The sequence below is a fragment of the Ambystoma mexicanum genome, chromosome 10 (assembly GCF_040938575.1).
Source record: "Ambystoma mexicanum isolate Mex_15411 chromosome 10, UKY_AmexF1_1, whole genome shotgun sequence".
Classification (NCBI taxonomy): Eukaryota; Metazoa; Chordata; class Amphibia; order Caudata; family Ambystomatidae; genus Ambystoma; species Ambystoma mexicanum.
The window spans coordinates 1086453246-1086462091 of record NC_090932.1 but is presented as its reverse complement, the minus strand read 5'-3'; the positions used below and the strand labels follow the sequence as shown (position 1 = coordinate 1086462091).

At 46.7% G+C, this 8846-nt stretch overlaps 1 long non-coding RNA gene across 1 annotated transcript; it reads right to left on the bottom strand.

The window, feature by feature from the left end:
* Positions 1-6837: 6837 nt before the first annotated feature.
* Positions 6838-8349, bottom strand: LOC138493286 (uncharacterized). Its single transcript, XR_011276353.1, has 3 exons — positions 7660-8349; positions 7423-7544; positions 6838-7022 (listed from the first exon to the last, which is right to left on the bottom strand). It is a non-coding gene; the product is annotated as an uncharacterized lncRNA (long non-coding RNA).
* Positions 8350-8846: the final 497 nt, after the last annotated feature.

Below are 8846 nucleotides of genomic sequence, written 5' to 3'. Positions count from 1 at the left end.
CAAGCAGGGGGGGAAAGGTCCCCACGACCCCCCTGCTGAGCCTCCTGGAAGAAGGAAAGGGGACCCCACGGTGACTCCCAAGCCGGGAAGAAGGAGCAGTCCAGGCGACTCGCCAGGAATGGCGGGGGCAGCGCGCCCCAGGCCACCCGGCACCAGGGGGAACGGAAGCTCGGCCCCCTCCAGCAGATCGCAGATGTAGGAAGGAGTTCAGCGAGGCCCCAGGCGGATTCGTCCACCCTCCGCCGGGGCTGGCCGCGGCCCACAAGATCACCCCAGGAGGGGGGGACGGTCCAGCGGAGCCCGAGGGAGCCCCCCCGGCCCCCGATCCACGTCAGGGCCGGGGCCGCAGGAGCCCCGAGGCAGCGGCCGCAAGGTCGCCCCCAGAGGCAGTGAGACCCCCCGCAGCACGTACCTGGAAGCCGCGCCGCTCCAGCAGCGCAGCGTGTGCTGTCGGGGGGAGAGGCTCCAGCGACCTCCCCACAGGCCGCGGAGACCCCCCGGAGAGGGCAAGGAGGCCCCGAGGTGAAGTATGCAGCAGGGGAGAGAGAGCGGGGCGGCCGCGCCACAGGCCCGACGCCCCTCCAGGGACACGGGGGCAGCGCGCCCCAGGCCGCACCGTCCCAGCAGAAGCAACAGCTCGGCCGGCGGGTCACGGTCCCAGGTCTCCGTCGACCCTGCCGCCGGGAAGGATGAGGCACGCCGGCCCCCACCGATGCCCGGCAGATGTGGGAAGCAGCGCGGCAGGGCCCCGGGCGGGTACGTCCACTCTCCGCCGGGGCTGGGTTTTAGGCGCGCAGGAGCGCCGCAGGCGGGGGGATGGGTACTACGGAGCCGGGGAAAGCCCCTCCCGGCTCCGGTTCGCAGCAGGACCGGGTCCACAGGATCCCTGAAGCGGTGGCAATAAAGTTGTGTGCCCCGTACACGGCAGCAGTCAGAAAAAGCACCAAAAAACAGGGTTATGAGGTCCGCTCGCCACGGAGCTCACGCATCAGGCGGCCATCTTGCTCGGCGCACAACAGCGCCCCCCCGGAATTGAGCTTATAATGCTTTTTAATACTATTTGTTAATAGACCTCTGACTTGTTTTGTTCATGCCTTCTGAGCAGGAGTTCTGTTATTTCACACGATTTTGTATCCAATGTTAGTTTACTCCAGTTTGATAAGACATTGGCTTCTTGGCTCATCCAGCCTCGTCTGCTGAGATTCACTTTGTAATTCAATTTGCTTTTTAACTGTGACATTCTGTAAATGAGGCTTTCTCTGCTTGCTTGCTAATGTCCAGCACTGCTATAATGCGTAGTGGAAACATCCATGCCTTACTTGTCCATATGTATGTATATATATATATATATATATATATATATATATATATATATATATATATATATATATTGGCGCTTGCTGGAATCTATTCACTATAAAGCTAGCCTTAAGATTACTTTGTCTGCTTGCGTTTCTTTTGCATTTGTACACGTGTAAAATAACTTGATATCGTCATCTGTTTCTGTGGCATAAGTTCCTTCACCTTGATCCCAAGTTGTCACTTATCCTTGATATTTTTTTCGATGCCTTATAGAATATCTGCATTCTATGGGCTCTGCATCTCTTCTAGGTACGTCAGTTCAGCTCTGTGTGACGTTTACTTGGTGATGGTTGGTGACTTCATCATTCTTCCTTACCATTTATTTGCTCTGCTTCTTCAGGAATCTTTTTTAAACTACCATCATATGTCCTTGTATGCAGGTATGGTTTCCTCAATGGGAATATTGCCGCTAGGATTCCCTTTGGCCTTTGTCATTTCAACTGCTCCATGTATGTCACATACTCTGGCTTCCAACATACAGGCAATAGAGACGGAACGGTTGAGGTGGGGGTTCTTGGCTCCTTCTCTACACTCCTCCTCTGGGTGATTCATCAACCACTCTCACATCATCCTTCACATCCAGGCATTCAGGTCTGAAGAAAAGCTTATTTGGGATCCACATCTTTATGACACCCTTCAGGCATCCGTCTGTTTTCACATGCTGAACCTTGTTCCACGTCATGAGCATGCATTGTCCATTTGGACTGCAATAGATCCATCTTCCTACATACTTCTTATGATTCTTTGGATACAGGAGCTTTGTCCCCTCAGGTGCATTATTACTGGCTTTCACAAATTCTCTGATTTCTTCATCCGTCAGGTCTTTGGCTTTCCATCCTGGTTCGACATCGATAATGATCTTCATCCCTATGCTTTCTTTGCTGTCTTTTTGCATTGTGAGTTTATCAACTGGATCACACAAAATACAAGTAATATCATCATTATCAGGATCCAAGGAACTTGAACATGTCTGCCATCCATTGTCGAACCCAAGAAAAGAGCAATCCAAACCAGCTGCTATCAGCAATGGCTTCAACTTCGTCTATCATCTGGCCATGGAGCATCGTCAGCATGTCTATGAGAAGGTATAAATGTGCAACATGATTCTCCAATTTTTGCACAAACACCTCCATCCATAGCTGTAATCATATTCAAAACATATCTGTTCTTAAGATTCATCATTCGTATGGCTCTCATCTCCTCTCTGATTGCATTGGATCCCTTTATAGTTGTGTTGATCGTCTGTAGCAATTCTCATCTGCTAATTTGCAACCATTTGGTATTTGCTCCAACCTGGATTCTTGGCATGAAAATTAAGGTGAATACTGATGAGGTCTGGCTGAACAGCCTGTGCTCATATGGAATAGCATCAAAAGCTTATATGGAGTTTGCTGAAAAACAGTTCTCTCTCTTCATACTCTTCATCAGCTCCACAGATATCTTCCTCCTTAGATGAGCATCTGCTTTTGGAAAACTGTCAAGCTGTAGGTCACTTTTTGGAATCACCAGTGCTGGAACATGAAAATTCAAGAATGAACATCATCCTCCCCGATCCTTGGGTAGCTTCATGTATGCCCTGGATCCACAAGCCCAATAATGATCCATCATTACTGCTGTTCCATGTATCATTCCTGGTACATCAAAGATTCAACCACAGATCTAATTCTCTCCAACTTTTCTTGTGCCATTATTTCTGAACCACAGCTTTGAACTTTCCAGAGGCACTATCTCCAGGGTTCCTCCTCTGTCTTTGACCCAAGTTTGTAGCTTAGCAAGTCTTGGCCATAGTGGCTTGCATCCATTCTGTACGATGTCAATGGCAGGTTTATAACAACCAATGACCACCCAGGCTCTGCAGATTACCACTCCTTCTTCCCATCCATCTGATGAAAACACTGATCCCCAGATCTGCATTTGACCTCTGTTCTTCCATTTATGATTTTCTTCTACAGATTTTCCTGGACTCTCTAGTCTTTTGTTTACCTCCCACCTGATTCCAGCTCCTTTCACTCCATGCTTCTCGTATCTGATCACATCATTCTTAGTATTCGCTCTGTTTCTTGTCTTTGTATCTTGGATGTAGTCATCTTCATCTGGATCTGTCCATTCAGTTGCCCATTCTGAGGTAGGCATCTTGGCCCATGAACTGGCCTCTTGTTTTGCAAAGTGCTATGTGTGAAAGATGGTAAGCTGTCTGAACATCTATTTCGATAGCTATAAAGATCTTGGATTTTCCCATACTGTATGGCAGGTGTGCACACACAAAGCATTCCTCCTTCAAAGTTCTTCTTCCCATTCCTTCATATGTTGATACCATATGTTATTTCCCAGGTGAGCTGTACTGTCCATGTAAGCATTTAGTACAAAATCATCCTCTTTGGTGCTTCTCTGAGGCCTCATTCTTCTCATGTGACCTTCCATAATCATTTCATGAAGTGTGTTAGCATAATTCCTTCTAGCTGGATCAATTATAGGAACACCTATCAGTGCTCCCTGAGTAGGAGAAAGTTCCGAAAGTTTCATCCTCTTTACATACCATTTAGGCATAAAAATGTCTCGCAGAATCTCCATGTGTGACTTTCTTTGAGGAATCACCCTTTGGTCATGTATCACAGGACCAGGTGCAATTGCATGCATTACCTGTGTAGGCTCACCTTCTACCAAGGATTTCTCTTACCTGTCTTGCCACGCTCGTCTCTTGCATCCATAAAGAGTCTCTAAAACACTTCTTGCATGTGAATGAATGTTTGTGACTTTTATCTCAAATTCACGCAATTTGTCATCTTTCTTTGGAACAGGAATAACTACATAGGGTCTTGGCTGCCTAGTAGTTGCCACAAGTGTACCTTCACAGGAGTCTCAGCTCCATTTACATCAAGGTAGTATGATGTGAGTAGTGTGAGTGAAAGAAGTATGATTATGAACAAAATGCAAGCGTAAATAATACACAGATAAGATATTTTGCAGCATCGACTTTGCGGACAACGTGGACGTCTCTCTGCATATGGCATTATGATGTTACTACTAACACTTCCCATCTTTATTGCCTAAAGAAGGAAAAAGTAACTTTAATACAGCAGCATTATGTGCTACTTCTGGAAGCTGCTGACTTGACTTGACAACTTGTCCTTGATCAACTGTCTGCTTACTGGATAACAAGAACAAACTCTTAATGTATCCCTGGAACCAGTCTTTAACCAGACAAAATGTGGATGCCTCTCCAAAAAAGGAAGAAAACCAACTTCAGTAAGTTAAGATAAGTTCAACGACATACACCAGTTCCCAGTAGATTCCTCGAATCTGTCTTAGACCAGATGACGTGATGAATTTCTTTCAGCATGAAACAAAAGTTCTGTCTGACCAGCAACCTCTCGATCTGTCCCTCAACGGAAAGTTTCACTCTGATCTCGGGGTTCTCTTGGAATAGGTACTCACTTGTGATATGATCCCTCTCAAGATTTCATTTAGCGCTGCATAGTTTCTCGGATCCCTTAAGAATGTCTGCACATCAGTGTGTCTTCCAACAAGATGCGGGTATTCTTCAATCAGCCGACCAAACTGACCAGTCTTTGTGCATCATCAGCTGATTGGGGCATTTGTCCTTTCCCCCTTTCCCCACTCTACTCTGGTAACTGCAGAACCTGTTTGATGATTGCTGTGAGTAACCTCCTTACAATTGGATCATTCTTGGGATCTCTCAGAGAAACATAAACACTAGTAGTTCTCCCCACAGTTGCAGGGTATGTGTGCAATATAAAGAGAACAACTTTGAATATAACCCCTGAAAAGTTGTCATTGGGAATCATCATGGGCAAATCCAAACAGGAACTCAGTGAGAAATGAATCAGGGTACTGCACCCTCTTCCAATTGTCGAAAATAAGCCCACGACTTGGCATATTTTTCTTCTTAGCATGACTCAGTCCAAAGTCAACAAACTAGATATTCCCTTATCTCTGAAATGTCTGCAGAGAGTGTTCGAATTGACTTCCCTTAAGTCTTTCATAAGTGGCTAAAAGAGTGTCCCGCACAAAGCCACAGTCCAATGAAATCTTTTATTTTACTCAACAGCCTCTGCATCCTTCTTCCACATCATAGACCTTGTCTTCATTTGCTGAGGTTCTTCCCCGATGCTTGCTTCTGGGGGGGAGGTGCAGAGGGGTTTCTCCAGCATAGATTTTTAGGTCACCTAAAAAAGTCCAAGTGCGTCTGCCTTGCACTCTGTCTGCAGACGGCGTGACCTCTTCCACAATGAAAGGGCTGTTAAATCTGGGCTTGTGCCACTTCCTTGAGAAATTGCGGATTAGGACTGCATCCCTGGGCAATAGTTTGGGAAGACATAATTCTTGAACACCACTTGTTGAAGCATCCCCTTCTGTATTCTGTACTGCACCACACTCTTTTCACCATAGCTGACCTGAAATGTCAAAAGTATGAAGTCATACACATAGGATAATCACGTAGCTACATTCCTAACAGTTCGGCTCTAGGCGGAGCATGACTTCTAACTCTGGATGGAGGCATGAGGGGTGTCCTCATTCGTCTCCCTGTCACTATCTCATGGGGGGTGAGATGGTGGTCCGAACCTGGTTGGTTCCTCAATGCATATAATGCCAGTGGTAGGCAATGCAACCGCCCTTATTTCAAAGTAAGCTTCAACTTGGCTATGCTTTCTTTAAGCAAGCCATTGAGCCATTCACAGATTCCATTTCCTTGTTGATGATAGGCTGAAGAAACTTGTGCTTTATACCAAGGAACAAGCTGATCTGCTCAAATGTTTGATTCACAAAATGGGGGCCATTGTCTGACCTCATTACTCCACATATGTCTCGTATAGGAAACACTTCTCGTACTAAGAATTTGGCTGCACAGGTAGAGTCTGGGTGTGTACACAGGCCAGTCTCAATCCATCGTGAAAATGGACAAACTACTACAATCATGTATCTATATCTGTTACATACTTGCAGCATGTCAACATAGTCAATATGCAAATGCTGAAAGGGGCCAGTGGTCTCAACAAGAAAGAAAGGATACTGGTATGTGTTGGGTTGGCTACTGTGAAGTCTAAATAAATTGGAAAGGTTCACCTGGTCTCAACCCATATAGTCTTGATAATTTATCAAAATTTACATGCACAGAAGGTGTGCTGGAAACTTCCACAATAATGGAACAAAAAAAGGTTTTTTAGAAAAGAAACTTTTATATCACAACTTAGTGCATATAATAAAAACCAACTTGGAGGTACATATATAATTGAAGACATAAATACAAATCTTCCATTTGTGGAAATAAAGAATGACAATTTTAACACAAAGGGAAAAAAAGGAGAAGGATTAGTGCATCAAAAAGAAGACATACATAAAAATACATACGACAATTTTCCTATTAGCAAAACAACAGTTATTTAACGCTTTGGGGGGAAGCAAAAAATTAGATACATGTTTAACAGAAAAGACATGGTCCCATTAATGGATACATGTCACATAGGCAAAAAAAGAGAGAGATCCTGGTGTCCACAGGTGATGCTGTGAAGGACCTGTAATTCCCCTCTGATAGAAGAAAAGCGTTTCGGCGGAACAGGATTGGATAAAGACAAGAAGAAAGTGTTTTTCATATCCAAGGATTGTCCTCCGCCTTCATCAGGGCAGTGTTTGGCAAGACCCTGTAAACAAAAAGGGGGGGGGAAAAAACTGGAGTGAATCTGAAAGACAAATTGCGATTGAAACTTGAGAATGGATCAACCATGGAGGCGGGACAGTACAGGATGCCTGTTACATGTAAAGCGTAAAGCACAAATGCAAAAACAGACAACGATAATAGTCGAGTCTGTAGATGTATCTCATGGCCACAAACTCATTAATCCTCACACGGAGTCGGGGAGAACTCGGAAGTAATTCCGATGCGTCTCCCCCCGGGGAGGGGGCAGAGAATATAAATTGTGGCCTTGGGTCCCCTTTGGAGGAGTGATGCATGGGTCCCTGTGTGTCACCCACCCGCCGGAGGGAGCCGGGGGTGCAACAGGACCGGGCAGGAATGGCTGAATAATGAAGAAAAATGCTTACTTGAAAAGGGCTGCTGTCTAAGTGAGCCAATGGACGTGGGGTACTAATGGCTGGTGTCGCAGAGTCCGACCGTCGAGGGTCCAAAAGGTGATTCGCGTACAACAAAGGCAGAAAAGAGGGACCTGTAATTGGTAGGAAACCATAGTTAGATGCCGTGGTGAGAGAACTCATCAGTAGGCAAGTGCACAATGACTCGGAGAATTATCCGGTAGGACCAGGAGCAAACGGAGAGATTACCTGGTTCGCATATGTGTCCTTGGTCCGAAGGTAGTAAAAGAGAGACCGGAAACCATCAAGTGGAAAAAGGCTGAAAAAACATCTCGGTCGACTTCCCAATGTTAATGAGTACCACCGGGACACGGACAGTCGGAAGTAGGCCCTAGGTGAAAAGAGAACAGAGGATCAGGCCCAATCAAACGGTGCCGGCCAAGATGAGTGGCGGGTGGGTGTGGGTGGGGGCTAGCCAATGTTGGTGTGCCGCTGTCTGCCTACTGGATGTGGATAGGAGGCACATGGGAGCTGAAGGTGTGGCTCGCATGGGGCCCAATAGAGTGGTGCCAACCCAAATGATGGGCAGATGAGTCAGAGATCCGGCTAACCAATGGTCGTATGAGGGGGGCGGGGAAAAGTATCCCCGCTTCGTCTTCGTTACAGTAAAGAGACGTGTGCGCCTGATGGGCGAGTGATTGCCGGAATTCTGCAGAGTACGTCTTATGAGGACGAAAAAGTCAGGATGGCAGTTGTTGCAGGTAAAAACCATGGAGAGCAACAAACAGTGCAGTGTTTGTGTCCTTAGTGGTGTGGATCTATCAGGAGATCGGATGTGTCCCGGTCTTGAGGCTCTGGTGAGGATGTGATTATCGAGTCATGAGGGTATCCAGATGTCAGGGATCATCGCGTCTGGTCTGACTGGAAGTGGGACACGTGGTGGGCATGATAGGAAGATGTGTGGGGGGGGTGGGACCTCGTGTAGACACCAGAAGGGGGGGGGGCCAGGGGGGGTTATATAAGTAGTAGGGGGTTAGTACAGGGTGTGGTGGATGTGTGTGGATCCAGCGGGAATGAGCAGGGAGATCCCTATGGGCTCAAAGACGTTCAGAAGGGAGGGATTTGCTCATTTAAAAGGGGCCAGTGCCACTGGGTCTCAGAATAACTCCCCTAACTGTGCCCAGTGTATGCCCAGCTGTGAATTTTTGAAGCACAATGCAGTTCACTACATAGAACGCAACATGCTCAAAAATATAGTTGCAGCGAGGTTCCCTCTAGTTGTATGCGCAGGGAAGTGTAGCTATTCCAGTGCCACCCTTAATAAGGCTACCGGCATCACTGGTTTATCAGTGCTGTCTTGACGCCACAATGCTTCATAGGGGTTTACAGAACACCCTCTTCGCATCCACAAATCCTTATCATCTTGAGGTGCTTCC